Genomic DNA, 20354 nt, shown 5'->3' on the forward strand with positions numbered 1-20354 from the left:
TAGCTGTAAGGTGCTAGGATTACAGACCTAGTTTCTGTACATGTATGGCGCTGGTATCCTAAGGGTTAAACTAGAGACTGGGGAGGGTAAATACATTATAGGAGGGGAAGATAGTGCATATAGTGACTAAGGTAATGGAACTGGGGGAAGAATTAAAGGAGGGACTAGAACAGTTCATAAGGAAAGGTGTAGGGTAAAAAAAAATTGCCAAATATGACAGAAGCTTGACTAAAACTGATAAACTGGAATTAGTCATGTCTGAGGAGGACTATGACATAGTTGAAATAACTGAGACATGGCTGGATGATAGCTATGACTGGGTGGTTACCTTACAAGGTTACAGTTTGTTTAGAAAGGATCGTAAAAAATAGAGAAGGGGAGGGGTTTGCAATTATATAAAGTCCTGTCTAAATGATGACCATCCCTATCTTTTGCAAATCATGCTTCAAAGTCTCCATGTCCTAGAAAGGTCAGCAAGATGCAGAGAGATGTTTAAATCTGAAAGTGTTGGCTCTTTACAGAGTGATGAGGGAGGAGTTGTAGAAAGCAATGAGGAGAACACAAATCTATTAAATATTTTTTTTTCTCCACTGAGGAAAATGAAATATCAGATGAAATGCAGAGTGTCAAAGTAAAAGTAAACTCCCCATTAAAAGCGGCCTGTCTGACCCAGGAAGAAGTGCAGCGTCATCTTAAAAAATTTAAATAGACAAATCACCTTGTCCAGATGGCATACACCCAAGTCAGTATGCTAAGGCCTGTATTTGTGATATTTAGGGACTCTATAATGACAAGGAATGTTCCACAAGATTGGCGCTTAGCAAATGTGGTGCCAATATTAAAAAAAGAGGTCAAAAACAGAGCCTGGAAACTATAAGCTGGTAAGTCTAACATCTGTTGTGGGTAAACTGTTGGAGGGTTTTCTAAGTGATCCTATTCTTGAGTATATCAATAAAATTAAGTGTATAACACTGTATCAGCAAGATTCATGAGAGATCGGTCCTGTCAAACTAATTAAAACAGTTTCTATGAGAAGTTAACTTCTAGACTTGACCAGAGTGAGTCAATGGATGTCATATACAGTGGGTCAAAAAAGTATTTAGCCAGCCACCAATTGTGTAAATTCTCCCACCTAAAAAGATGAGAGAAGCCTGTATCTTCCATCATAGGTACACTTCAACTATGAGAGACAGAATGGGGGGAAAGAATACAGGAAATCACATTGTAGGATTTCTAATGAGTTAATTGGCAAATTCCTGAGTAAAATAAGTATTTGGTCACCTACAAACAAGCAAGATTTCTGGCTTTCACAGACCTGTAACTTCTTCTTTAAGAAGCTCCTCTGTCCTCCACTCATTACCTGTATTAATGGCACCTGTTTGAACTTGTTATCAGTATAAAAGACACCTGTCCACAACCTCAAACAGTCACACTCCAAACTCCACTATGGCCAAGACCAAAGAGCTGTTGAAGGACACCAGAAACAAAATTGTAGACCTGCACCAGGCTGGGAAGACTGAATCTGCAATAGGCAAGCAGCTTGGTGTGAAGAAATCAACTGTGGGAGCAATTATTAGAAAATGGAAGACATACAAGACCACTGATTATCTCCCTTGATCTGGGGCTCCACACAATATCTCACCCGGTGGGATCAAAATGATCACAAGAACGGTAAGCAAAAATCCCAGAACCACACGGGGGGACCTAGTGAATGACCTGCAGAGAGCTGGGACCAAAGTAACAAAGGCTACCATCAGTAACACACTACCCGCCAGGGACTCAAATCCTGCAGTGCCAGACGTGTCCCCTTGCTTAAGCCAGTACATGGAGAAGATTGGGAGAATGTCATATGGTCAGATGAAACCAAAGTAGAACTTTTTGGTAAAAACTCAACTCGTCGTGTTTGGAGGAGAAAGAAGGATGAGTTGCATCCAAAGAACACCATACCAACTGTGAAGCATGCGGGTGCAAACATCATGCTTTGGGGCTGTTTTTCTGCAAAGGGACCAGTTCGACTGATCCGTGTAAATGAAAGAATGAATGGGGCCATGTATTGTGAGATTTTGAGTGAAAACCTCCTTCCATCAGCAAGGGCATTGAAGATGAAATGTGGCTGGGTCTTTCAGCATGACAATGATCCCAAACAAACCGCCGCGTGGCTTCGTAAGAAGCATTTCAAGGTCCTGGAGTGGCGTAGCCAGTCTCCAGATCTCAACCCCATAGAAAACCTTTGGAGGGAGTTTAAAGTCCATGTTGCCCAGCGACAGCCCCAAAACATCACTGCTCTAGAGGAGATCTGCATGGAGGAATGAGCCAAAACACCAGCAACAGTGTGTGAAAACCTTCTGAAGACTTACAGAAAACGTTTGACCTCTGTCATTGCCAACAAAGGCTATATAACAAAGTATTGAGATGAACTTTTGTTATTGACCAAATACTTATTTTCCACTATAATTTGCAAATAAATTCTTTAAAAATCAGACAATGTGATTTTCTGGATTTTTTTTCTTATTATGTCTCTCATAGTTGAGGTATACCTATGATGAAAATTACAGGTCTCTTATCTTTTGAGGTGGCAGCAGAACTTGCACAATTGGTGGCTGACTAAATACTTTGTTGCCCCACTGTATCTTGACTTTTCCAAAGTATTTGATACTCTACCACATAAAAGGTTAGTACTAGTACATAAAATGAGAATGCTTGGACAGGGGAAAAATGTGTGTATATGCGTAAGTACCTTACTAAGTGACCAATGGTTATTAACCCCTTCTACCCCGGGACAGTTTTTCAGGCCATTTTTTGCAAATCTTACATGTGTCACTTTATGTGGTAATAACTTTGGAACACTTTAACTTATCAAGCCATTCTGAGATGGTTTTCTCGTGACTAATTGTACTTAATTTGAGTCAATATATTTCACCTTTACTTATAAAAAAATCCAAAATTTACTAAACATTTGGAAAAATTTGCAATTTTCAAAATTTGAATTTCTCTGCTTTTAAAACAGAAATTGATACCTCATAAAATATTTATTACTTAACATTCCCCATATGTCTACTTTATGTTGACATCATTTTGTAAAAGGTCTTTTCCTTTTTCCTTTTTTTTTTTAATTTTAGAAGCAATTCTTGAAAAGAAAGTTAAAGTTTCCAAAACCCACTTTTTAAGGAACAGTTCAGTTCTGAAGTCACTTTGTGGGGCTTACATAGTAGAAACCACCCATAAATTATCCCATTTTAGTAACTACACCCTCGTTATTCAAAACTGATTTTACAAACTTTTTTTACCCTTTAGGTGTTCCACAACAACTAAAGCAAAATGGAGATGAAATTTCTAAAATTAACCTTTTTGGCAGATTTTCCATTTTAATAAATCTTTTCCTGTAACACATCAAGGGTTAACAGCCAAGAAAAACTCAATATCTATTATCCTGATTCTGAAGTTTACAGAAACACCCCACATGTGGTGGTAAACTGCTGCAAGGGCACGCGGCAGGGCGCAGAAGAAAAGGAGCGCCGTATGGTTTTTGGAAAGCAGATTTTGCTGGAGTGGTTTTTCGACACCATGTCCCATTTTAAGCCCTGGTGCACCCCTACTGTAGAAACTCCCAAAAAGTGACCCCATTTTGCAGACTACGGGATAAGGTGACAGTTTTATTGGTATTATTTTGGGGTACATATGATTTTGGTTGCTCAATATTACATTTTTTGTGAGGCAAGGTAACAAAACAATGACTGTTTTGGCGCAGTTTTCATTTTTAACAATGTTCATCTGACAGGTCAGATCACGTGCTATTTTTATAGAGCAGGTTGTTATGGATGCGATATCAAATATGTCTACTTTGTTACATAATAAAATAATAAAAATTCTGTTTTGTGTCTCCATTTTCTGAACGCCATATTTATTTATTTTTTATACCGATCGTTTTGTGCAGGGGCTCGTTTTTTTGCAGGAAGAGTTGACATTTTTATTGGTACCATCTTTGGGTACATATGATTTTTTGATCATTCATTATTACACTTTATGGGGAAAGGTTACCAAATAATTGGTTGTTTTGGCACAGTTTATATACATTTATTTTTACAGCGTCCTCCTGTGGGGGTAGGTTATGTGATATTGTTATAGAGCAGGTCGTTACGCATGTGGCAATACCTAATATGTATACTTTTTGCTATTTATTTAAGTTTTACACAATAAAAGCATTTTTATGTATGTGTGCACTGTGACACTTCCCTTCACTTGTGGCTGCCCGTGGCAACGTGGGGTATTGTGTACATGTGGTGGCAGTGTCTCGGCCTTCTGGCTGACTCCCAGGACATGGTTGCCACGCATGTCGTTGCCTGCGGTAACAGCTGCAGTGTAAATGTTTATTGTACACTTCCCCTTTAAGTGGCTTTTTCCCTTGCCTGGTGTAGGAAGAGTTAACTCCCTTCTTAGTGTGTGAACACTGGGCATGTGTATGGGTGTGGCTACTTGGGCTTTTTAGCTTCCGCTGGATGCCTGTTTCTGAGGGGTACTTCAGCCATGGTTAGCTGGAGGCATCCTCCTGGTTATATACCATCTGCCAGTGAGGGCCACCCTTGTGGTCATAAAACTTTATGTCTGATGTTTGAAGATGTCTTTATGATTTATCGGTTTATTGCAACTATGGATGTCCTGGTTACCTGTGTGATATGTGTTGTGTTCTGTGTCCCTTTGTGTTGTGTGGACATCAGTAGTCATGCACGGGTTCCAGTCAGCGTGGCTGTGGCAGGTAGGTTTGGAACTGCTTTAGTTCACCTGCCATATCCATATGTTGTATTTGTTCTCCTTTCATTGCAGCTTGGCCTGTGAGACTCCTGTTCGTCCGCATCTAGAAGGAACAGGTTGTCTTACCCTGCTCCTAGTTCAGGGCCACCCTGAGGGCTAGTAGGGACCCCAAGGTTCCGGAGTATGAGCCCTCCTACCATCAGGGTCGGCTCATACAGCTAGGAGTCAGGGTCAGAATTAGGGACATAATAGGAGGTGTCCTGCTCCCTGATTCCTGTCCTGGCCTAGCAGCGACACCATTTTCAGTCATCGCACGGCTGAGGGTTTTCCCCATCCTCAGCCGTGACAACAATATGCTAATTTGTACCATCGGTACAGGGAGGCAGAGACCTCAAGCTCTCCTCAGTGGGCATCTACTTCTTCCTGGCTGTGAAGCTCTCCAATCGCAGCAGTCTGCTTCACCGCCAGGGAGAAGACAAGCTGTTTGGTAAATCTCACAAGAACAGGCTATGTAAGCGAGTATAGTACTCTCTGTATTCAATTACATAACCTTTTCTCATGAGATTACTATCCTCTATATAATTTTTTTTTTTTAAGTTAGTTTTTTTCACCACTGTGGTGCGCAGGCTATTAGCAGAGCGATCGTAGAGCAGGAGCTCACATAAGACATCACTTTCCTGCTTGTGACCCCTCTGCTAATAGCTGACATAGCCCATGTATGTCAGGCTTCAGCGAAGTAGGGCTGGTACAGGTAAGAGCAGCAATGTTCCAGCCTGAACAGCGCTCAGTGCGGCTACAGGGGAATCTATACTCCCACATGAGAGCATAGATTCTAAAGCATGATTGGCACTGGAACGTCAGTCATTTAGAATAAGATTTAATAAAGCTTAGTTAAAAGTTAGGCACGTGTTAACTCCTTAAGGACACGGCCATATTTCACCTTAACCGCCTCCGGACCGCCTAACGCAGGATTGCGGTCCGGAGGCGGCAGCCCTGCGCTCAGCGACGCATATACGCGTCATCTCGCGTGAGCCGAGATTTCCTGTGAACGCGCGCACACAGGCGCGCGCGTTCACAGGATTGGAAGGTAAGAGAGTGGATCTCCAGCCTGCCAGCGGCGATCGTTCGCTGGCAGGCTGGAGATGTGATTTTTTTAACCCCTAACAGGTATATTAGACGCTGTTTTGATAACAGCGTCTAATATACCTGCTACCTGGTCCTCTGGTGGTCCCTTTTGTTTGGATCGACCACCAGAGGACACAGGTAGCTCAGTAAAGTAGCACCAAACACCAATACACTACACTACACCCTCCCCCTGTCACTTATTAACCCCTTATGAACCACTGATCACCCCTGATCACCCCATATAGACTCCCTGATCACCCCCCTGTCATTGATCACCCCCCTGTCAGGCTCCATTCGGACATCTGTAGGATTTTTACGGATCCACTGATACATGGATCGGATCCGCAAAACACATACGGACATCTGAATGGAGCCTTACAGGGGGGTGATCAATGACAGGGGGGTGATCACCTCATATACACTCCCTGATCACCCCCTGTCATTGATCACCCCCCTGTAAGGCTCCATTCAGACGTCCGTATGATTTTTACGGATCCACGGATACATGGATCGGATCCGCAAAACACATACGAACGTCTGAATGGAGCCTTACAGGGGGGTGATCAATGACAGGGGGTGATCACCCCATATAGACTCCCTGATCACCTCCCTGTCATTGATCACCCCCCTGTCAGGCTGCATTCAGATGTCCGTATGTTTTTTACGGATCCACGGATACATGGATCGGATCCGCAAAACACATACGGACATCTGAATGGAGCCTTATAGGGGGGTGATCAATGACAGGGGGGTGATCACCCCATATAGACTCCCTGATCACCCCCCTGTCATTGATCACCCCCCTGTCATTGATCACCCCCCTGTAAGGCTGCATTCAGATGTCCGTATGTTTTTTACGGATACATGGATCGGATCCGCAAAACACATACGGACATCTGAATGGAGCCTTATAGGGGGGTAATCAATGACAGGGGGGTGATCACCCCATATAGACTCCCTGATCACCCCCCTGTCATTGATCACCCCCCTGTCATTGATCACCCCCCTGTAAGGCTCCATTCAGACATTTTTTTGGCCCAAGTTAGCGGAAATTATTATTTTTTTCTTACAAAGTCTCATATTCCACTAACTTGTGTCAAAAAATAAAATCTCACATGAACTCACCATACCCCTCACGGAATCCAAATGCGTAAAAATTTTTAGACATTTGTATTCCAGACTTCTTCTCACGCTTTAGGGCCCCTAGAATGCCAGGGCAGTATAAATACCCCACATGTGACCCCATTTCGGAAAGAAGACACCCCAAGGTATTCGCTGAGGGGAATATTGAGTCCATGAAAGATTGAAATTTTTGTCCCAAGTTAGCGGAAAGGGAGACTTTGTGAGAAAAAAATAAATAAATTTCCGCTAACTTGTGCCCAAATTTTTTTTTTCTATGAACTCGCCATGCCCCTCATTGAATACCTTGGGGTGTCTTCTTTCCAAAATGGGGTCACATGTGGGGTATTTATACTGCCCTGCCATTTTAGGGGCCCTAAAGCGTGAGAAGAAGTCTGGGATCCAAATGTCTAAAAATGCCCTCATAAAAGGAATGTGGGCCCCTTTGCGCATCTAGGCTGCAAAAAAGTGTCACACATCTGGTATCGCCGTACTCAGGAGAAGTTGGGCAATGTGTTTTGGGGTGTCATTTTACATATACCCATGCTGGGTGAGATAAATATCTTGGTCAAATGCCAACTTTGTATAAAAAATGGGAAAAGTTGTCTTTTGCCAAGATATTTCTCTCACCCAGCATGGGTATATGTAAAAAGACACCCCAAAAAACATTGCCCAACTTCTCCTGAGTACGGGGATACCAGATGTGTGACACTTTTTTGCAGCCTAGGTGGGCAAAGGTGCCCACATTCGATTAATAACAAAAAAAGTAAAAATGTCAGCAGCAATGAAATACCACCAAATGAAAGCTCTATTAGTGAGAAGAAAAGGAGGTAAAATTCATTTGGGTGGTAAGTTGCATGACCGAGCAATAAACGGTCAAAGTAGTGTAGGTCAGAAGTGTAAAAAGTGGTCTGGTCATTAAGGGTGTTTAAGCTAGGGGGTTAAGGACGAGGCCTTTTTTGCAAATCTGACCAGTGTCACTTTATGTGGTGAGAACTTTAAAACGCTTTGACTTATCCAGGCCATTCTGAGATAGTTTTTTCATCACATATTATACTTCATGACACTGGTAAAATGAAGTAAAAAAAAAAAAAACATTTATATTTTTAAAAAAATACCAAATTTACCAAACTTTTTGAAAAATTAGCAAATTTCCAAGTTTCAATTTCTCTACTTCTATATTACATAGTAATACCTACAAAAGTAGTTATTACTTTACATTCCCCATATGTCTACTTCATGTTTGGATCATTTTGGGAATGCCATTTTAGTTTTTGGGAACGTTACAAAGCTTAGAAGTTTAGAAGCAAATCTTGAAATTTTTCAGAAATTTTTAAAAACCCAATTTTTAGGGACCAGTTCAGGCCTGAAGTCACTTTGTGAGGCTTACATAATAGAAAAGACCCAAAAATGACCCCATTCTAGAAACTACACCCCTCAAGGTATTTAAAACTGATTTTACAAACGTCGTTAACACTTTAGGTGTTCCACAAGAGTAAATGGCAAATGGAGATAAAATTTTAGAATTTAGATTTTTGGGCAAATTTTTTTCAGTTACAAAGCAAGGGTTAACAGCCAAACAAAACGCTATATTTATTACCCTGATTCTGAAGTTAGCATAAAAACCCCATATGTGGCCGTAAACTACTGTACGGGCACACGGTAGGGCGTAGAGGGAAAGGTGCGCCGTACGGTTTTTGGAAGGCAGATTTTGCTGGACTGGTTTATTTACACCATGTCCCATTTGAAGCTCCCCTGATGCACCCCTAGAGTAGAAACTCCATAAAAGTGACCCCATCTAAGAAACTACACCCCTCAAGGTATTCAAAACTGATTTTTACAAACGTTGTTAACGCTTTAGGTGTTGCACAAGAGTTATTGGCAAATAGAGATGAAATTTGAGAATTAAAATTTTTGGGCAAATTTTCCATTTTAATCCATTTTTTCCCAGTAACAAAGCAAGGGTTAACAGCCCAAAAAAATGCTATATTTATTGCCCCAATTCTGTAGTTTGCAGAAACACCCCATATGTGGCCGTAAACTACTGTACGGGCACACAGTAGGGCGTAGAGTGAAAGCTGCGCCGTGTGGTTTTTGGAAGGCAGATTTTGCTGGACTGGTTTATTTACACCATGTCCCATTTGAAGCCCCCCCTGATGCACCCCTAGATTAGAAACTCCATAAAAGTGACCCCATTTTAGAAACTACGGGATAAGGTGGCAGTTTTGTTGGGACTATTTTTACGGTACATATGATTTTTGGTTTATCTATATTACATTTTTGTGAGGCAAGGTTACCAAAAATAGAAATTCAGAAATTTCATCTGCATTTGCCATAAAGTGTGGGGGATTTAATCAGCACAACCCTATATGCAGGTGCACATCACTATGGCGAAATACATATACAAAGAAAGAGACACAATTGCAATAGCACTCTGCAACCAGCATTCTGCCCTGCCTCTATGCTGGATGAGGCATTGGTGTACATTTTGGCCAAAGCGTAATAAGCCACTCACCACGTCAAGGTCGCCTCTATGGAGTGGTCCCTAACACTAGTTCCTACCTGTTTGTGGGCCATGACAGCCACACAAAGTCCCGGGAATGCAGGTGCAGCATGCACGCCAAGCACACTCTGCTTTTAACCCCGTCCGGTGCCATTACAGCTTTCATCGGATCCAGGGATGCAAGTACCAACATGCATGCTGAGCCCATTATATACTTCTCCTGGAGCCAAATGGCTACTGGTAGGTGCTATATATATGCAGACTCACTTTTATACTGACTTTAAAACCAGCCTCCAGGACAGACTGACTGGTCAGGTGTGCATGACTGCATGGAGATCGCCACGCCTCCAATATATACTTGTCACGACCGCTATCCCAGCAGCAGTCGTGTCGCACCAGACGGAGGGGGAGGGGGACCCTTATCTACGGATGGGAAATAGAATGGCCACCCCTGACTAACCCTAAGCTGGCACCTGTCTGCCCTGATACCCTAGACGGGGTGTGAACCCGTGCGGCGAGCAGGATGCCTAAACCCTCAGTCGCCCTAACAAGACTGGACTGGGGAAAGGCCGATGGGAGCGCTAGTCACCATCACTCACGTCTAGGAAAACAACAGGGGAAGACAGCAACAAACAACCAACAGCAGAGATAGACTTATCCAGTCACGAGCAGAGAAGGCGATCCCAAACACGACAGTCCACGCCGGACAAGAGCTCCACAGCAACACCATCAAACGATCTCCTTCCAAGGTCAGAGTAGCACTGGAAGTAAGGACTATATCTGGCAATGACTGCAAGTGAAAGTGAAACTAATATAGTAGCTGGGAGTGGCAGACAGGACTCACCCGAGAAGGATGCCTACAAACTCCCAGTCAGGACAAAAAGGTTCACAAGGCAAAACCCAGATGACATACCCTGAACCACGGAGCAAATTCACAAGCTATCGCGAGTAGCAAGTCGCTGCGACCTTCTCCTCCCAGACCTGTCTGGATCAGTCACAGTCGTGACAGTACCCCCCTTTCTACGAGGGGCCCCTGGACCCTCAAGACCAGGCCTCTCCGGATGGGAGCTATGAAAAGCCCGAATGAGTCTGTCCGCTTTTATCTCTGATGCTGGAACCCACATTCTCTCTTCGGAACCATAACCTTTCCAGTGCACCAGGTACTGAAGAGAGCGGCGAACATATCGTGAATCAACAATCTTTTCTACCTGAAGCTCAAGACTGCCATCAACAACCACCGGTGGAGGCGGTAGTGGCAATGGTTCAGGAGGTTCTACATATCTCTTAAGCAGAGATCTGTGGAAGACATTATGGATCCTTAGAGTCTGAGGTAGCTCCAGACGAAAAGCCACCGGGTTAATGATCTTAATTACCCTATAAGGACCAATAAATCTCAGACCTAATTTCCACGAGGGAACCTTCAACTTGATATTTCTGGTAGACAACCACACCAAGTCATTCACCCCAAGGTCCGGACCTTCAGAGCGCTTCCTATCAGCCGCACGTTTGTATCTACCACCAATTCTCTTCAAACTTTCTTGCACACTCTGCCACACTGAAGAAAGTGAAGACGCAAATCGTTCCTCCTCGGGAATCCCAGACGCCCCCCCCCCTCACTAAAACGTACAAAACTGAGGATGGAAACCATACGCACCAAAAAATGGTGACTTATCGGTGGATTCTTGACGACGATTATTAATGGCAAACTCGGCTAACGGTAAATAAGATGACCATTTCTCCTGATTTTCGGAAACAAAGCATCTCAAATATGTCTCTAGGTTTTGATTGGTACGTTCAGTCTGACCGTTGGACTGTGGATGGAAAGATGAAGAAAACGACAGATGAACCCCTAAACGAGAACAAAAAGCTTTCCAAAATTTAGAAACGAATTGGGTACCACGATCCGAAACAATATCGGAAGGGACCCCGTGAAGCTTCACGATGTGGTCAATAAAAACCTGAGCCAGTGTGTTAGCATTAGGCAATGCGGCAAGAGCAATAAAGTGCACCATTTTACTGAATCTGTCAACAACTACAAGAATAACAGTCTTCCCCGCTGATACTGGTAGATCCGTAATGAAATCCATTGACAGGTGCGTCCAAGGCCTGTTGGGGATGGCCAGAGGTAAAAGACGCCCTGCCGGACGAGTATGATCTACCTTAGAACGAGCACAGGTAGCACATGCAGACACAAAATTCAACACCTCCTGGCGCCATTTAGGCCACCAGAACCGACGAGACACTAACTCAGAGGTTGCCCTACTACCTGGGTGTCCTGCCAGTGTGGAGTTATGGTGTTCTTTTAGTATCTCCAGTCGTAAATTTTCTGGCACAAACAGTTTACCCGAGGGGCAGGAAGCCGGGGCGTCCCCCTGAGCTTCCAACACCCTCCCCTCCAAACCTAAATGTAATACAGAGACCACCACCCCCTTTTGCAAAATGGGCTCTGGTACCTCAACATCACCCCCTCCAGGAAAACTTCGAGACAATGCATCCGCCTTAGTATTTTTTGCCCCCGGGCGATAGGTTATTACAAAATTAAACCTAGTAAAAAATAACGACCACCGAGCCTGTCTAGGGGTGAGACGTTTAGCAGACTCCAGATATAATAAGTTTTTGTGATCAGTAATCACCGTGACTGGATGAACCGCCCCCTCCAAAAAATGAGGCCACTCCTCAAAAGCCAACTTAATAGCCAAAAGTTCCCTGTTGCCAACATCATAGTTCCTTTCTGCAGTAGACAATTTCTTCGAAAAGAAAGCACACGGACGCCATTCACCAGGGGACGGGCCCTGAGATAGTACCGCTCCCACCCCCACCTCTGATGCGTCAACCTCTACAATAAAAGGAAGCGAGACATCTGGCTGTACGAGAATAGGGGCCGAGGTGAATCTCTCCTTCAGAGATGCAAAGGCAGTTTTGGCTGCATGTGACCATTTGGAAAAATCGGATCCCTTTCGGGTCATGTCCGTCAGTGGTTTTACCACCAAGGAATAGTTCTTTATAAACTTTCTATAAAAATTGGCAAACCCCAGGAAGCGTTGCAATGCCTTCAGGTTCTCAGGCAGATCCCAGTCTATAATCGCCCGGACTTTCTCTGGATCCATGCGGAAACCTGAATCTGACAACACATACCCCAGAAATGGCAGTTCTTTTACGGCGAACACACATTTTTCTAACTTAGCAAACAATTTGTTGGCCCTTAACATCTGCAGCACTTGTCTCACATGGATCTTATGTGTATCCAGATCCGGGGAATAGACCAGGATGTCATCAAGATATATCACAACAAATCTCCCGATAAGGTGACTAAAAATATTGTTGACAAAATGTTGGAATACCGCAGGCGCATTAGTAAGACCAAATGGCATGACCAGATTTTCATAATGCCCTTCCGGAGTATTAAAAGCCGTCTTCCACTCATCCCCCTCTTTGATGCGAACCAGGTTATAGGCTCCTCTGAGATCCATTTTGGAGAACCATTTAGCACCAGCAACCTGATTAAAGAGGTCGGGAATGAGAGGAAGAGGATAGGGATCTCGGATAGTTATCCGGTTTAATTCCCGGAAATCCAGGCAAGGACGTAGGCCCCCATCTTTCTTTTTAACAAAAAAGAACCCTGCAGCCACAGGTGAAGAAGAGGGTCTGATGTGTCCCTTAGCCAAACTCTCCGAAATATAATCTTTCATAGCCTTCCTCTCCGGGCCGGAAAGATTGTATAACCGGGTTTTAGGTAGTTTTGCCCCAGGTAATAGATTAATCGGGCAATCATATGGACGATGAGGTGGTAACCCCTGACAACCCTTCTCAGAGAACACATCCATAAAATCTGACAGAAAGGCAGGTAAAGATGTTACAGAGAGTGTAGAGCACCTACTACTCAAGCAGTTGTCCTTACAGTGTTCACTCCACTCCACAATCTCCCCGGCCTGCCAATCCACCACTGGATTGTGAGTCACCAGCCAGGGAAGCCCCAATACCATAGGAGCCGGAAGACCGTCCAGGACATAACAAGAGATATGCTCTTTATGGAGGTCCCCTACCTGCAGATGGATATTATGGATGATCTGAGTTAACTCTCTCTGAGTAAGAGGGGAGGAGTCGATGGCAAACACAGGAATAGTTCTGCATACCGATTCCGGAGTAAAACCCAGAGCCTGAGCAAACCGTGAATCCACCAAGTTGACCCCCGCCCCACTGCCCAAAAAGACGGAACAGATCTCAGTTTTATTGCCCGCCTCAACGGTAGCGGACAACAAAAACTGAGACATGCGTATGGAGGAAACGAATACGCCCAGACTGTTCTCCTCCGCACAATCTGGGGACTCTAGTTTTCCGGCGGCTCCTTTGTTTGTGGTCTCTTGGGTTCTGAGGGACAAACCTTTACAAAATGACCCCTCCCCCCACAACGAAAACAAACCTCTGACCTACGGCGGAACTTAGGAGGATTCACCCGTCTAGTGGCGCCCCCTATTTGCATTGGTTCGACTGGACCATAACAGACCGATCCCTGCCCTATAGAGGCCTCCGTAAAATTTAATAGTCTCTCCCTGAGTCGTCTGTCGATTCTTATGGACAGAGACATAGCAGCCTCAAGAGACCCAGGGACCTCGTATACCGCCAGCGCGTCTTTTAATTTTTCAGACAACCCCTGGCAGAACTGACTCCTAAGGGCCGAGTCGTTCCATAACGTATCAGTAGCCCACCTACGGAATTCGGAACAATATAGTTCAGCAGGCCGGTTCTCTTGCCGAAGTCTACGTAGCTTAGACTCAGCCAGTGAGACCCTGTCCGGGTCATCATATACGAGACCCAGGGCTTCAAAAAACTCCTCCACTGATCGTAAGGCCGGAGAGTCTGATGGTAGGGAGAAAGCCCAAGCCTGCGGATCTCCTTGCAGGAGAAAAAATTACAATGCCCACCCGTTGTTCCTCACCGCCGGAGGATCTAGGGCGTAACCTGAAGAACAATTTGCAAGCTTCTCTGAAGGTTACAAATTGGTCTCTCCCTCCAGAGAACCTATCAGGTAAAGCCACTTTTGGCTCAGGAGTACCTTGGTTTCCCGTAGCAACGGTGGAACCCAAGGATTGCTGTTGCAGCACTGTTGCTTTTAATCCTGCCACTTCAAGGGATAACCCCTGTAATTGTTTCGCCAAAACCGAAACCGGATCCATAGTGGAACAGACAAAATACAAAGCAAAACAGCAAGCAAAAAAGAAAAAAAAATGTCATTTTTTTTTTTTTAAAAGGCCAGATATACTGTCACGACCGCTATCCCAGCAGCAGTTGTGTCGCACCAGACGGAGGGGGAGGGGGACCCTTATCTACGGATGGGAAATAGAATGGCCACCCCTGACTAACCCTAAGCTGGCACCTGTCTGCCCTGATACCCTAGACGGGGTGTGAACCCGTGCGGCGAGCAGGATACCTAAACCCTCAGTCGCCCTAACAAGACTGGACTGGGGAAAGGCCGATGGGAGCGCAAGTCACCATCACTCACGTCTAGGAAAACAACCGGGGAAGACAGCAACAAACAACCAACAGCAGAGATAGACTTATCCAGTTACGAGCAGAGAAGGCGATCCCAAACACGACAGTCCACGCCGGACAAGAGCTCCACAGCAACACCATCAAACGATCTCCTTCCAAGGTCAGAGTAGCACTGGAAGTAAGGACTATATCTGGCAATGACTGCAAGTGAAAGTGAAACTAATATAGTAGCTGGGAGTGGCAGACAGGACTCACCTGAGAAGGATGCCTACAAACTCCCAGTCAGGACAAAAAGGTTCACAAGGCAAAACCCAGATGACATACCCTGAACCACGGAGAAAACTCACAAGCTATCGCGAGTAGCAAGTCGCTACGACCTTCTCCTCCCAGACCTGTCTGGATCAGTCACAGTCGTGACAATACTACAAAGAAAAAATGTGGGGGATTCAATCAGCACAACCCTATATGCAGGTGCACATTGCTATGGTGAAATACATATATAAAGAAAGACACAATTGCAATAGCACTCTGCAACCAGCATTCTGCCCTGCCTCTATGGTAGATGAGGCATTGGTGTACATTTTTTTGGCACCGTTTTTATTTAATTTTTTTGACCGTGTTCATCTGAGGGGTTAGGTCATGGGGTATTTTTATAGAGCAGATTGTTACGGACGCGGCGATACCTAAAATGTCTATGTTTATGTTTTACAATATATTATCTTTTTATAAACAAAAAAAAACATTTTAGTATCTCCATAGTCTTAGGCCTCATGCACACGACCGTTGTGTGCATCCGTGTCCTTTGTTCCGTTTTCCGTGATTTTCTGCGGACCCATTGACTTTCAATGGGTCCGTTGAAAACTCGAAATATGCACCGTTGTTCATCCGCGTCTGTGATCCGTGTTTCCTGTCCGTCAAAAAAATATGTCCTGTCCTATTTTTTTGACGGACAAAGGTTCGCGGACCCATTCAAGTCAATGGGTCCGTGAAAAAACACGGATGCACACAAGATTGTCATCCGCGTCCGTGATCCGTGTCCCTTAGGCTACTTTCACACAGACAGATCGCAGATCCGTCTGCATAAAAGCTTTTTGAGATCTGAGTTTTCACTTTGTGAAAACTCAGATCCGACAGTATATTCTAACACAGAGGAGTTCCCATAGTGATGGGGACGCTTCAAGTTAGAATATACTAAGAACTGTGTACATGACTGCCCCCTGCTGCCTGGCAGCACCCGATCTCTTACAGGGTGCTGTGATCCGCACAATTAACCCCTCAGGTGTTTAAAAACAAAAAGATAGCATTTAGGAATTATAAAAAAAAAAAAAACGAGGATGACCGACAAATTTATAAGATTAGGCAGAGAGAGGCCAAACAAGTTATAAGAGCTTCTAAAGCACAGGCAGAAGAGAAATTAGCTCAGTCAGGGAAAAAAGGCAATAAGGCATTCTTCAGATACATAAATGAAAAAAGGAAACTAAAACAAGGAATTACCAAATTAAAAACTAAAGAAGGAAGGTATATGGAAGAAGTTAAAGAACTAGCTGACTGCCTCAATGAATACTTCTGTTCAGTTTTTACAAAGGAAAATGAAGGAGAAGGACCTCAGTTGGGAAAGAAGACTAATGAATCTTTTGACGCATGTGTCTTTACAGAGGAAGAGGTTCTAAGTCAACTGTCTAAAATTAATACAAATAAGTCACAGGGGACTGATGGGATACACCCAAAGCTATTAAAAGAGCTCAGCGGTGAACTAGCAAAACCATTAACAGATTTATTTAACCAATCACTGGCAACAGGAGTCGTCCCAGAAGATTGGAAATTAGCAAATGTTGTGCCCATTCACAAGAAAGGTAGTAGGTTGGAATCGGGCAACTATAGGCCAGTAAGCCTGACATCAATAGTGGGGAAATTAATGGAAACCATACTTAAGGAGAGGATTGTGGACCATCTAAAATCCCATGGATTGAAAGATGAAAAACAGCATGGGTTTACTTCAGGGAGATCATGTCAAACTAATCTTATTGATTTTTTTGATTGGGTGACTAAAATAATAGATGGAGGAGGTGCAGTAGACATCGCTTATCTAGACTTTAGTAAGGCTTTTGATACTGTCCCACATAGAAGGCTTATCAATAAAGTGCAGTCATTGGGCTTGGACTCCCATATTGTTGAATGGATTAGGCAGTGGCTGAGGGACAGGCAACAGAGGGTTGTAGTCAATGGAGTATATTCAGACCAAGGTCTTGTTACCAGTGGGGTACCTCAGGGATCTGTTCTGGGACCCATATTGTTTAATATCTTTATCAGCAAAATTGCAGAAGGCCTCAATGGTAAGGTGTGTCTTTTTGCTGATGACACAAAGATTTGTAACAGGGTTGACGTTCCTGGAGGAATACACCAAATGGAAAAGGACTTAGGAAAACTAGAGGAATGGTCAAAAATCTGGCAACTAAAATTTAATGTTGATAAGTGCAAGATAATGCACCTGGGACGTAAAAACCCAAGAGCAGAATATAAAATCAGTGATACAGTCCTAACCTCAGTATCTGAAAAAAGGGATTTAGGGATCATTATTTCAGAAGACTTAAAGGTAGGCAGACAATGTCACAGAGCAGCAGGAAATGCTAGCAGAATGCTTGGGTGTATAGCAAGAGGAATTACCAGTAGAAAGAGGGAGGTGCTCATGCCGCTCTACAGAGCACTAGTGAGACCTCATTTGGAGTATTGTGCTCAGTACTGGAGACCATATCTCCAGAAGGATATTGATACTTTGGAGAGAGTTCAGAGAAGAGCTACTAAGCTGGTACATGGATTGCAGGATAAAACTTACCAGGAAAGATTAAAGGACCTTAACATGTATAGCTTGGAAGAAAGACGAGACAGAGGGGATATGATAGAAACTTTTAAATACATAAAGGGAATCAACAAGGTAAAAGAGGAAAGAATATTTAAAAGAAGAAAAACTGCTACAAGAGGACATAGTTTTAAATTAGAGGGGCAAAGGTTTAAAAGTAATATCAGGAAGTATTACTTTACTGAGAGAGTAGTGGATGCATGGAATAGCCTTCCTGCAGAAGTGGCAGCTGCAAATACAGTGGAGGAGTTTAAGCATGCATGGGATAGGCATAAGGCCATCCTTAATATAAGATAGGGCCAGTGGCTATCCATAGTATTTAGTATATTGGGCAGACTAGATGGGCCAAATGGTTCTTATCTGCCGACACATTCTATGTTTCTATGTAAGTGAAAGGTCTGTGCTATAAGCAATGCGCCGCACAGACCTTTCACTTACCAGTAGGAGGAGCGCCTGGCCGGTCACAGACATCGCAGGTAAGTATAATGCTTCTAAAATTGCTAAGTAACCATGGCAGCCAGGACTGCAGTAGCGTCTTGGCTGCCATGGTAACCGATCGGAGCCCCAGCGATTAAACTCGGACTCCGATCGGAACTCTCCGCTGCCACCAATGATGGGATGGGGGGGGGATACTTACATGAAGCTCGTGCACAGTCCTAATAAGAGATGATAAAGGTAAGGAAGCCTGAGTCTGCAGTCACTTAAGCTGCTCTGACAACAATGACCACGCTCGATGTGAGGAACAAACCGGGAACGTCAATCACTGCCTCTAAATAAACTCCTTCCTAACGAGGTAAACTGTTAAATAAGTAACCATGGCAGCCAGGACTGCAGTAGCATCCTGGTTGCCATGGTAACCGATCGGAGCCCCAGCGATTAAACTGGGACTCAGATCGGAACTCTCCGCTGCCACCAATGATGGGGGGGGAGATTTTAATTAGGAGAGGGGGGAGAGGGGAGGCCGCACTGGCCACCAATGAATTTAAAACTGGGGAGGGAGGGAGGGGGGTCTGCCCCCTCCTGCCTGGCAGCACCTGATCTCTTACAGGGGGCTATGATACGCACAATTAACCCCTCAGGTGCGGCACCTGAGGGGTTAATTGTGCGGATCACAGCCCCCTGTAAGAGATTGGGTGCTGCCAGGCAGCAGGGGGCAGTCACGTACACAGTTCTTAGTATATTCTAACTTGAAGCGCCCCCATCACTATGGGAACGCCTCTGTGTTAGAATATACTGTCGGATCTGAGTTTTCACGATATAACTCAAATCTGATGGTATATTTTAACATAGAGGCGTTCCCATGGTGATGGTATAATAGGGACTCCTGACTTTACATTGAAAGTCAATGGGGGACGGATCCGTTTGCAATTGCACCATATTGTGTAAACGTCAAACGGATCCGTCCCGATTGACTTGCATTGTAAGTCAGGACGGATCCGTTTGGCTCCGCCACGGCCAGGCGGACACCAAAACGAAAAATGTTTTTTTAACGTTCCTTCATGTCTGGTGATCCTCCAAAAATCACGGAAGACACACGGAAGAAAAAACGGACACGGATCACGGAACAACGGAACCCCGTTTTGCGGACCGTGAAAAAATGCTGTCGTGTGCATGAGGCCTAAGAGTCCGTTTTTTTTTTTTTTTTTAGCCGATTATCTTAGGTAGGGTCTCATATTTTGCGGGATGAGAGGACGATTTTATTGGCACTATTTTGGGGGGCATATGACTTTTCGATCGCTTGCTATTACAATTTTTGTGATGTAAGGTGACAAAAAAATAACTTTTTTTGCACCGTTTTTATTTTATTTTTTTGACCATGTTCATCTGATGGGTTAGATCATGAGGTATTTTTATAGAGCAGATTCTTACGGACGTGGCGATATCTAATATGTTTACTATTTATACACAAATAAACAAATTGATGGGAAGCTCACCAGAATAGAGCACGGCCTGCTACCATCCCATAGCTATTAATACATAACAGATAAAAAATGGCCAGCTCACAAGATGTCAAACCCTTGCGGTTTTGAAACGCGTCTGGCGACAAGAACGACTGCATCCCTACAAAGACCCTGTGTTATGCGACCAGAATACCAAATTCCAGATTGCTACAACTATACAAAGAAGATACAATTTGGCGACTGGGAAATCAAAGTGCCATGCGCGAAGTTTCGATATCAGAGAGAGACAACTCGTGGGGCCGTGAGCGTCCGGAAACTCACACTGCGCAGGTGCGTAGTGCCGCAATCAGCAGGAGACTACCTGTGGAGCCACAGACATGCAGCTTGGATCCGAACAGGTACTACTCCGCAGACAGCCACAAGTATCCGGTAAGAAGCGCATTGCGCTAAACACTACGTGAAAGGAAAGATATCCAGTATACCATATCACACATAAGGCGGCTGAGTTGGCGCACACGTGAGTGAACTTGTACCGTGTTATATCAATTCACTACTAACATTCTGGGGGTTGAATACGGGAATCTCGCCCCTCGTACACACAAAACTTGTA

General features: G+C 44.2%; 1 protein-coding gene across 2 annotated transcripts in view; it reads right to left on the reverse strand.

Annotated features, from left to right (window-relative positions):
* OSGEPL1 (O-sialoglycoprotein endopeptidase like 1) overlaps window positions 1-20354 on the reverse strand; it is a 496422-nt gene that overhangs the window by 75276 nt on the left and 400792 nt on the right. The gene's annotated exons all lie outside the window — the stretch shown is intronic.

The sequence above is a fragment of the Bufo bufo genome, chromosome 7 (genome assembly GCF_905171765.1).
Source record: "Bufo bufo chromosome 7, aBufBuf1.1, whole genome shotgun sequence".
Lineage (NCBI taxonomy): Eukaryota > Metazoa > Chordata > Amphibia > Anura > Bufonidae > Bufo > Bufo bufo.